The sequence below is a fragment of the Lytechinus pictus genome, chromosome 11 (genome assembly GCF_037042905.1).
Source record: "Lytechinus pictus isolate F3 Inbred chromosome 11, Lp3.0, whole genome shotgun sequence".
In the NCBI taxonomy this organism is placed as follows: Eukaryota; Metazoa; Echinodermata; class Echinoidea; order Temnopleuroida; family Toxopneustidae; genus Lytechinus; species Lytechinus pictus.
In genome coordinates this window covers 32,326,977-32,338,767 of record NC_087255.1, presented here as the reverse complement: position 1 = coordinate 32,338,767, position 11,791 = coordinate 32,326,977, and the positions used below count along the sequence as shown (strand labels likewise).

Genomic DNA, 11,791 nt, shown 5'->3' with positions numbered 1-11,791 from the left:
AAGAAAGTTATGACATTTTAAAGTTTCGCTTATTTTCACAAAAGAGTGATATGCACACCTCAGTGATATGTAAATGAGACAGTTGATGTCCCTTACTATTTCTTTTTTTTTATTGTTTGAAAAATACAATATTTCATTTATTTGACAATAATAACCAACTTGACTAAACCAATGCTAATTCTACATGTTCAGGGAGGAATTAATTGTGGTTTCTCTTGACAATGAGAAGAAAATTACATTTCATATTTCATATAAATAAAATACAAAATAAATAGTGAGCGAATGACGTTATCAGTCTCCTCATTTGCATACCGATCAGGATGTGTATATAACTGTTTTGTGAAAATTAAGCGAAACTTTAAAATGTCATAACTTTCTTATTTTACATCTGAATTTGATGATATTTTCAGTGTTATGCTTGTTGGATATTTCTTTTTTATTCAAATCAACTTTTTTGTTGGGGTGGACTTGTTTTTTAAAAGCAATGCCAAGTGAGGTCTGGCCCAATAAATAAGAGCAACACTGGACTTCATTTTGTCGACATCTTTATTTTGAGTTTAGTTCAGCTCCAAATATATTTTAGGTTCTTCAGCAATCTACATTATATTTGTTGTTGAAAAAAAAGTGATGCTCATTAATTTATTACAGAAAAAAATAATACGAGATATATAAACAACAAAAAATGCATGGGGCGTCAAAAAATTTAAGATGAATGTATTCTTTTTATTTCACAATCAACTTTCTTTTGTCAGTATTCTTCATGTCCAGGGGCCCATTTCAAAAGTACTTTAACATTATGGCAACTACCATGGAAACCACAATTATAATTGGATGTTGCGCCATATTAAAGACAAAGTTATGATAGTTGTACCTCTCTATGAAACAGGCAACAGGAGTGTCATTGCCATTCTGTTTAGAGATGAAATTTTGTTTCTAACGTTTTGTCATATTTCAAACAATCCTAGATCTCTGTTTCCAAAATAAAACATTAGTCCAGAAACGTTCCGTCCAGTACCCATCATTTTTATTTTCACAGTAACTGGTTTCATGTATTGATATTTGATAGTGCATTACTAGTGATCATGTTAATACATGTATTTGCATGAACCAAATTTCTGTGATGTGCAAAATGCTCAACTTCTCTTATCTGTGAACAAATCCTGAATTTAAATTCAAGTATAATTTAAGAAATAAATATATTTTTAATAAATGGTGAACATGCTCAGACGATATTTTCCAGATCTACAAAAGAGGAAGATCATAATCCTTCACAATCGTAATTTCTGCAAATTGAGACTGACTTGCAACTGTAACAATGGGAGATGTACATTGGCGGTGGAAGCCAAAAAATAAAAAAAAGGTTATCAACTAAAAATTTAGGGGGGGGGGACCTGTCCCCGCTTCCGCTGCCTATGGAGATGTCAAAGTGAAAAATTCAAGTGGAAATTAGAATAACACATTTAATGGTGTCGTTGTTTATAATACGATATCAGTCATTAAAGTTGTAGATTTCCTGCAAATGATTTATTTCATATGGATTTATCATAAGTAATTCAGATGTAATCATATATACACCGCTTTTAATTTGTTGGTGATGCTGCATGTCTGACATTGCATCTTTTATGTTACAATCGAAAGAGTATTGAGTGATGTCAGAGCATAGAGCTATTAGCTCCATGGTCAGAGGGAATAAGATATCAGCTCTCTTTTTAGCGGTGGAGCATAGCAAGTTAGAGCATTTTCCGTTAACTTTTTTTTTACTCTACGAAACATATTTGGATTCTTAAATTGTGAGATGTTTATAACATCAATAAGAATCGACTTGGAGTTAGATGACACAAAAACTTTAATTCCTATAGTAGTATGTTCAATGTTCAGACGACCGAAATTTAACCTCATAGCAATGGAGCTGGCGTTGAGGTAACTTTTACAGTGTGGGACAATGGGGGACAAGCTGGAGAAAAATTTATCTACAGTTATGTTGTCACCATGACTATCAGTGCTTTGAAAATACTGCAACATTGTGTCCTCGATTTGAAGTGAAGTTGGGACTTGAAGACTGGACTGATGTTGCGGACGTGCCTGAGGATGATGACGAGGAAGACTGACCCACGTTGTGGACAGATGTCACCCACCATTCTCCTGCTCAGTTTCTTCCTGCTTGGTACAGGCTTCTCCTGGTGTGTCCACATCAAACACAGGATCCAAGATTGAACTTGTTCTGCTGACAGAAAAATCATATGTTCAAATTTATTTCATATGTTTTACTCATAATAATGAATACTAAAAAAAATCGACTCTCATGTACCAAGTCGATACAGTTTGTCTGTTCTTTACTTCATTAATATTCGAAACATCTTTAGTTTTATTTTATTATATTATATTTTTTTAAGGGTAATTTTCTGAAGGCAAATGGCTCTCACTTCAAGGAAATGCAACACCCATTAACCTGTACTATTTTACACAGGTAGTCAAGTACAAATATGATAAATCATATTGAATGAAAATGTGGATGTATAATTACAGGAAACGGGTTAATGTAAACATGAGAGAATGAGCCAATCATCAATGTATAATTCAAAATGATTTGTATAGTTTGTATGAGAGCGCTCATATCCTCCCTGCAGAGTGCACAAAGTGCAAATTAATACCATAGCTGTTGCCCGACCGTTTCCTGTCAGAACCCAGAAACTAAACCTGGGTTAAGTGAAGCACAATATCAGAATTCATATTTATAAAATACATTTCTTTGCATGAATTCAAATTGATATACACATATTCTCTCTTCCCTGGGATGAGAAAACAAAATATTGAATATCTTACTCTCGATTATGTATGTGGGGAAGTAGGAATTCCATTGCCTCACTGTACTTGTATTTACGTGCTGCATTTGAGGGAGCTCCGTCACCACTCTTCCTCTCCATTTCTGTCGTTTTTTAGGAAGTTGTCCCTCAACTCGCTACGTCACCTTAAGATAATGAAAAAACAACACGAAATCTAATTCCTATAACCTCTAAAAATTTTATGACTCATTTCAAGCCCTACCCACCCCCCCCCCCCCCCGAAATATTTCAATGTGAAATTGGACAACATGCTTTTGATAGTAAAGAATTTTGCCTCCATTTTTTTTTTGCTTGTAAAAGTGACGTGATATTTATATTACGTATTTGTGAGGAGGGGTTGGTATATATTTTTTGGTCCACATCACAAAGCAAGGTCTCTTTCTGCATTTACATACCCTTGCTCTTGTGTCTCATTTAATTTGTTATTTTTTTTAAACACCAGACTATTTTACACATGTGCAAACAATTTCAAAAATGGCCATAATGACCAAAACTTACCATTGGTATTCATTGAATTACAACAACCAGAAGTTGGCTACAGTTGTCAGATTGTGAACTTGATTTGCTTTCAAACATCCACATACAAATATAACTCTTTTACATTGTTCAATATTTTTCTTCAAATTGATAGTGAAAAAATCGTGAAGTTTGAAAAAAATTAATATGACGTAAAATTATACCAACCTGAGATTACAAGCTGACGCCCAATGTCATGTTATACATCATTTTTTTACTTCTGTATCCTTGAACATCTCCAATCTCTTGTCATACAGGAATGGATTTTCCTACACTTCTAGGATAAGGGCTTCCTCCATGTTGGTTATCTGTCATGCAACACATTCCATATAAATTTTGTTAGCAAATAATAATAATAAAGGTTTAAAGAATTGCAAAAGCGATTAGTGAAAGGCCAGTGCCCAATCAGCAATTTCTTACATTTACATTGTAACTGGCAGGCTTGCTGATCAGGGTCCAATTTTTATAATGCACAAATAGAAATTCTCCTAATTGAAATGATTTTGCTTAGTTGTAGAGAAAAGTGATCGTCTAGAAATTCCTTCAAGAGCTTGAAATAATAATTTTTTATCATTTCAAAAGTACATGTAAACATAGGGTCATGTTAAGAAAAAAAAAGATAGAGGCACAATTTTTTGCCTCCATGAGAGCCTATAAGCTAAGCCATATAATGTTTTTTTTAGGGATGAAATGTTTGTTGAATAAAATGTCAGCAAATTATGTCTTCTCTGTATAGTATACGTACCCAATCACTTCAGCCCCCCCCCCCCAAAAAAAAAAAAAAAAAAACCAAATAAGAAATAAACCAATGAAAAAAGAATGAAATTACACAAATAAAGCAATCAATTTTTGGAACAGAAATGTGCAGATTTAAAAGTTATGCCAGCACACAAAGGACATATTTCATATTGAAAAGGGGTCACTTTTGTTCTGGGGGATTTCTATTTCGGGCAAACCAGTGCCAACCCAAACCCCTTCCCATCGCCCCACGATTGAGCTGCCCCTGGATAAAGGAAAGTGCGCTCATTTTAAAATCCTTTACATAATAACAGACTGACAATTTTTGACAAACTAGAAACAATAACTTTTTTTAATGCAAGTTCTCTCCAAAATTATAGTAGCCTAAATTTAGTGACTAGGCCTAGACTCTATATTTCAATGAAAACAATGTCTAACGTTAATTAGCTAAGCCTAAGTATGACGTCATATGGGGAGGATTTAGAGTCTAGGTTTTTACATTATTTATTCGTAGGCCTAGTCTTTTCCAGAGAGTTTGTGGGAAATAACTAAGTTAGCCTTACTGCTTAGCCTTCCACCATTTGTTTCGATCTAGAACAGATCGACCAGAGGGTCCCACAAAAATATGGTCAAACTGAGCAATCGGTCTAACTTCTTTCAGTTCAGGCTACCCAAGTTTCACCACTCCAGATCCCCTCTTATTAATTCCTTGCCACCCTCCTATCTGCCACTCTTGCTGCTGACAAAACGACTCAGTGCCTAGCTCTCATCTATTATAGACCCTACTACTAAAACTAAAGTACTACTACTAGGCTAGGCTAGTCTATATCTTAATATAAATAATTCATCCCGGAATTCATCATATTCGTTCAGAGGTCTAACTTACATGTACTAGTGTTACTAACGTTAGACCTATGTGTAGACTCTAGACTACTGAGGCCTAACGTTAGACCAACAACAGGTCTAACTTTTGTTAACGTTAGTTATAGGTCTACCTAACGTTAGATCTAACTATAACTTAGTAACGTTAGGCCTAATGTTACTGTTAGTTAGACTCTACTAAGTCTAAGTTACTCTAAGTTAAAGATAAATGCCGGTTGTGGTAACGATTTCAAAATGAGTTCGTACAGTCTACAGATCAATCCAATGAAATGACCACCAAAGTGTCTGTTTGTATGAATAAAAAATATGTGCCAAAGGTGTTGTGATTTGTATTCCCATACAAATAAGGACTCGAAGGCAATTTGTTAAGGTTCCATAATACAAGTTGACTAATCCTTTATTTATTACTTCGGACAGTGCCGCGCCTTACCCCGCATGCAAAGGGGTGTACATACGCGCAGTACAAATAGATACAACTCATCTCATTACATCTCCCTTCTTTTAACAACATCGTGTTTATCCTTAAAAACAATTTGAACAGTTTCCATAACATTTTGGAATGATTTCTTTTGGTTACTTAATTTCTTCTCACTTGCAAAAGCTTTTAGGCATGCACATTTCCTATTCATTTGCAATATCATATGTCATACATTTTCACAAAACTTATCCCTCCCAAAAAAAAACTGTACATATGCTCAATCCTTCAACTATTGAAAATCTCTCTTTTCATCAATGTTAACCAAAAAAAATTCCAGACAATGCCAATGATTTCGGCAATTATTTTTCACTATAAAAATGAACAGTTAAAAGTTTGAACTCTTTAAAACACACTTGTTTTGCTTTGAAGTGCATCAATCCACATATAAATTTTAACGTAAATTGTTTGCAAAAATTTTTCCAGTTCTTAGTTATCTGAATCATCGTACATATTAATAATATTTAACAAGCTTTTAGCACTTTTAACTTTGCGTGCCTAAACATATTTACATATAATACACTTTAAGGGTCAAAACGTTCAGGTCTGTGCACATGACGACCTGATCTAGTGATATATGTGTTCTGGGATTGTCTGCCATTTTTTCTGACATGTGTGTCTTGAGTTTGTTTGTCACTGAACTTTTGTGAATTGAGTGTATCACTACTTGCATCAGTACTGTCATGATCAGGCTGTGGAATGACCTGTTCTGTTTCATGTTGGGTTTCATGTTTTTCTCCGGTTTCCCGGATATGCCTACGGGTGCGGCGTAGAGTTTGACCACTAGGTGTTCGTACTTCATAAGATTTAGGTTCAGGTCTCTTGTTAAGGATTGTTCCTTTTTCCCATTTTCCGCTCTCCTGATTCTGCACTCGAACCTGTTGTCCCTGATGTAGTGGTGGAAGGGAACGTGTGTTCCTGTCATAGTAGGTCTTCTGCTGATCCTGTCTTGCTTGGAGGCGTTCTTTGATAGCGTCTCTGTTAGGATCGTGGTTTCTGATCCTAGTTGGAAGATCTGATTGTATCTTCCTGCCAAACAGTATTTCTGCTGGTGATGGTAGGTGATGGTCAATGGGAGTGGCTCGCAAGTATTGCAAGGCTTTGTTGATGTCCTGCTTGGCTTGCTTTGCTTTCATCATTGTCGTCTTGATGGTCTTGACCTGTCGTTCAATGTAACCGTTGGACTGGGGGTATCTTGGACTTGAGGTTATGTGAGTGAACCTCCATTCTTCAGCGAAGGTCTTGAACTGTGCGTTACTGTATTGTGGGCCATTGTCACTCAATAACTTTTCAGGTGTGCCTTGTTCTGAAAATATTTCTTTGATCAAACTGATGATATTGGCACTTGTTGTATGCTGGAGTTTCTTCACGATCGGAAACTTGGAGTAGACGTCCGCAACCAACAGATACTCCTTCCCATCCAGGTGAAATAGATCGGTTGCGATGACTTGCCAAGGTCTTGTCGGGATGTCATGAGGATGCAGTGGTTCTGGTGTTTGTGACTTTCCATATTCCTGGCATATTGGACATGACTTCACTCTTTCTTCAATGTGTGAATTTATGCCATGCCAGTAGATGGAATTTTTGGCTAGTAGCTGGCTTTTTATCACTCCTTGATGTGCATCGTGTAGTTTGTCTAGAAACTCTTGTGTTATGGCTTTTGGAATGAACACTCTTGACCCCTTGAGCAACACACCATCTTCAATGGACAATTCATCTCGGTATGCCCAGTACTTTCTCAGTGGTTGTGCTACATCACGTCGATCTCCAGGCCAACCTTGAAGGATGACATCTCTCAATGCACATAACTCATCATCTTGGGCAGTTGCATTTCGAACTTGCTGAATTTTCTCTTCAGAAAACATGACATGATTGATGCGCACTGGTGTTTCTATAGTCGGACCTGGTAGGGGATTGAGTCTGGACATTGCGTCTGATAACAACATCTCACGTCCAGGCTTGTATTTGATGACTACATCGTAACCTTGAAGGCGTAGAAGCATCCTCTGTAACCTTGGGGGAGCTGCTCCGAGGTTCTTTAGATGAATCATCTCAAGTGGCTTGTGGTCAGAAAGAATCTTGAATGGCTTGCCATACACGAATGTATGGAATTTCTCGCAAGCGAATATCACAGCGAGCATTTCCCTCTCGATGTTGGCGTACCTTCTCTCTGTGTCAGTCAGTGACTTTGATGCAAAGGCTATAGGTCTGCCTTTCTGTGTCAAGGCAGCCCCGAGTCCTCTAGATGAAGCGTCAACTTCGATCACCACATCTTCCTCAGGATTGAAGTACGCTAGGGTAACTTCATCACTGATCAGCTTCTTGATGGACTCGAATGCCTGTTGATGCGATGCTGTCCATGCAAAGATTGCATCCTTCTTCATCAACTCTCTAAGTGGAGCTGTTTGTGTAGCAAGGTTGGGGATAAATGGAGACATGTAGGTTACTATTCCGAGGAACTCTTGTAACTGCTTCGTATTTGCTGGTGCCTTGATGGCATCAATGGCTGCAGTCTTCCGAGGGTCTGGGTGAACACCATCCTTGTCAAAAATCAATCCAAAGAATCGGATCTGGTCCTTCTTGATTCTACACTTCTCTATGTTGAATACTAGACCATGTTCCCTTGCTACTTGCATGAGATGGTGTAGATTCTGGTCGTGCTCTTCTGAGTTTGCTCCAATGACGGCGACGTCATCAGCTAGGCCTATTACCCCCGGACATTTCTCTAGTATCTGGTCCATCTTCTGCTGGAATATATCCTGGGATACAGACAATCCAAACGGAAGTCTTTTGAATTTGTACCTGCCGAATGGACTGTTAAAGGTAGTAAGGGTACTTGATTCATCATCCAGCTTTATTGACCAGTATCCGTGCTTGGCATCGAGCGTTGAAAATACCTGAGCTCCTGCAAACTTGTGTTTTATCTCCTCTAGGTTAGGAATTGTGGTATGCGCCCGCTTGATTGCCTTGTTGAGGTCTTTGGGATCCAGACATACACGCCAACGTCCATTTGGTTTCTGGGCATAAACCAAACTAGATACCCAATCTGTTGGATCGAAAACAGGCTCTATCACATCTAGTTTTTCCATCTCGTCCAATTCTTGTTTTATCTCATCTTTGATATGTATTGGACATCTCCTTGCAGGGTGTATGACAGGCTGTACATCTTTATCAATGACTATGTGATATTCTCCACTGAACTGTCCTATGCCTTCAAATCGATCAGGGTAGAGTTTTCTCAACTGCTCCTTGTCTGTGATAGTGCAGTCTGAGGACTCCTTCACCTCACAGTTCATTTTCACAAGACCCAACTTCAGCGATAATGGCAATCCTCCTAGGGCTGGTCCATCAGCATTCACCACATAGAATCTCGCGTCAATCTTCTTGTTGCCTCGCATGCATGTGATTGTGTGGATTCCGAACAATGGTATAACCTTCTGGCCATATCCTGTAACAATTGTCCTTGACCTCTTGAGCATCCCAGGTAGTGGTCGGCCATCTTTGCCCACTCGGTCTGTGTACATTTGCTTATACAGACGTAAAGGTAGGAGGTTTCCTTGGGCTCCTGTATCCACTTTAACCTTTAGGACTGCTGGTTTCTGTGGCTTAAGCATGATATCGATGTCTGCAAAAGCTTCATCCTTCTCAATGTAATCGATAGTAATTGTCTCAAATCTGCATACTTCAATCTCGTCCTCTGGATAATCATCCTCTTGCATTTCATGGACTTGCTTTGATGAATGGCGACCTTGGTATTTCTTTGGTCCCATCTCATACTTCTCACCCTGTTGCTTCTTCTGATATGATTTTCCCGAGGTGGTTTTCTTTCCTTGGGAAGATTTCCTGCAACACTTCTGCCAGTGGTTCTGTCCTCCACATCCGCGACATTGGGTACCATATGCTGGGCACTGCTTACTCGGATGAGATCTACCACAGTTTTGGCATTTCTTCTGCCACTTACTTTCGGTGTGTGTTTTCTTTCGAACTGCGTCCATGTTCATCTTGGGGTTCCCAACAGCCTTCATCATGCTCATGTGGCTTTCTGTTGCTTCATGTGTCCTGGCCGTGTCAAGTGCTGCATCCAGCTTGAGTGTCTCGTCTTTTCCTAAGAGTCTCTCTTGAACCTTGACATGCTTGGTACCAATGATGAGTTGTTCGATGAGACGTTCTTCCATTTCAGCATCTGTAAACTTGCACTTCCTTGCTTGAAGTTTACACCTGGCCACAAAATCATCAACTGTCTCATGTTGATCTTGTCTAAACTTCTGGAGGTTGAATCTACTCACACGGAAGTTTGATTTAGGCTCAAAATGCTTGGAGAAAGCTTCAAAAATCTCATCAGGTGTTTTAAATTCCTTAGCCCAGGACTTATATACTTGTATCCCTTCTTGTCCTAGCCACAGGAGAGTATAATTGCATTTCTCTTCATCTGATTTCTTTGACAATGGACCTTTGAAAATTACTTCACAATATTGTCTAAAATTCTGAAAAGATGACGGAGGATCTTGGGACTTCCAGTCCATACAAGGTGGTATAATACCGGTCATTTCCCCCATTTTGAAATTATTAACTCGTCACTAGTTGTGTGTGATAAATTTGCTTAATTTTCTCTTTTGTGCAGATGAAGATTTGTGTACAGATCTGTTTGGTAAAACCTTGTGTTACACCTTAGATCTAAATCTAGAATCTATACATCAAATATAGTCTACATACAAAATAGAGAAGCATGTAATAATTCATCATTCATACATAAATAATTTCAGGGAATTGCCTTAAGTCTAACACATCAAGGAATATCAATTTCAATAGAAAAAGTAAGAACATCAAATTCAATAGAAAGTGTCCTCAATGCTCAATATACATTCATAGGTCCTAGTCTCAGTTCCTCATTTGAAATAGATAGGCTCTGATTTTGACATGTCCTTTCACATACTCACTGATGCGGTCACTTAGTCTTAGTTTGTCATCTGTGTAAATTATCTTCTGGCAGATCCAGTCTAAGTCAACCACCCAATTTGTCTCTCATTGTCTCAACTGGAATCTAAGATTCATAATCATTGAACATTCTGATACTCAGTTAGGCAGCCCGTGGAAACTTATGGAAAGTCTCTCTTATGATGGAACTGCAGGCCCTCTGTTACATCTCAATTTCACCGGGATCCAGTTCAGCAAGTCTTGGTCTACTTGTCGTTCCCAATAAAGAGCTAGATGTAGACGTTATCACAAAAGGGTCCCGTCCGGTCGTATTGTGACGTCGACGATCCTCATCAACATAATTTATGTCGCGATGCTTGACCAATCAATATCAGTCCGCGTCGATGTCATGGCAACCTGCGCTTGAAAAGTTCATGGGTGTGTGTACCATAACGTATCACCCCAAGCGCCGTAGTGGATTCCTTCGGCACACAACGGGAAGACTTCGGCACGGTGTCTCACTGGGCTTTCGCTCAAACGACCAGGCCGGTTCAGTCAATTCCGTCAATCACACGGCACAATATAAAACGTTTCTCATCTGATCTTTAGGGTAGATATATCGAATCAAATCGATCCAGTCATTTCTATGATAGAAGTTCTGCACCGCTGCCACCATGTTGTGATTTGTATTCCCATACAAATAAGGACTCGAAGGCAATTTGTTAAGGTTCCATAATACAAGTTGACTAATCCTTTATTTATTACTTCGGACAGTGCCGCGCCTTACCCCGCATGCAAAGGGGTGTACATACGCGCAGTACAAATAGATACAACTCATCTCATTACAAAAGGATTCCGGAAGAAATTGTGTAATTGCTGAGAAATTAGCAAATAAGCACGGGATTTGGGTCAAGCGTCGGGCCGACATTCAAAGCAATAGGACCTAATTTTTAATAGTACACTGTCCCACGTGCGCTTATATGTGTTGGTGATCTTCAGTATGAAACTATGAACATTTTTCAGCGTAGATTTCAAGATTTCACAAAGTTCAGTTCATGTAACTGTACCAGATCTAGATCCTCGATTATATAGTGACAATTAAGCTCGGTTTTACACACTTTCTCGTGAAATCAGTGTTTCCTGCAACTACTTTCATTTACCTTTAGGCTAAGTCCTAACTTTTTTTATTGAGTAGCCTAGGGCCTAGGCCTAATTACGTTAGGCGTGTCTAATTGATTATCGAGTCTAACATTAGGTCTATAACGTTAGATCTAGATGTAACTTAGGCTAGGATAAACATCTAGCCTATCTAAATTAGATAGGAGCCTAGGCCTATATCTTGTTAGAACTTAGACTAGAGTTAGACCGAGTCTAAGCCTAAGGCTAAGCAGTAAGCTAACTTACGTTAGGATCTTCGTTAGAT

General features: G+C 38.4%; 1 long non-coding RNA gene across 2 annotated transcripts; it reads right to left on the bottom strand.

The window, feature by feature from the left end:
* Positions 1–528: 528 nt before the first annotated feature.
* On the bottom strand, positions 529–11,143 carry LOC135155909 (uncharacterized). 2 transcript variants are annotated; one of them, XR_010295045.1, is made up of 4 exons: positions 10,392–11,143; positions 3,528–3,667; positions 2,824–2,968; positions 529–2,224 (listed from the first exon to the last, which is right to left on the bottom strand). It is a non-coding gene; the product is annotated as an uncharacterized LOC135155909 (long non-coding RNA). The 2 variants fall into 2 exon arrangements; XR_010295046.1 differs by lacking the exon at positions 10,392–11,143 and having other exon boundaries at positions 3,528–4,126.
* Positions 11,144–11,791: the final 648 nt, after the last annotated feature.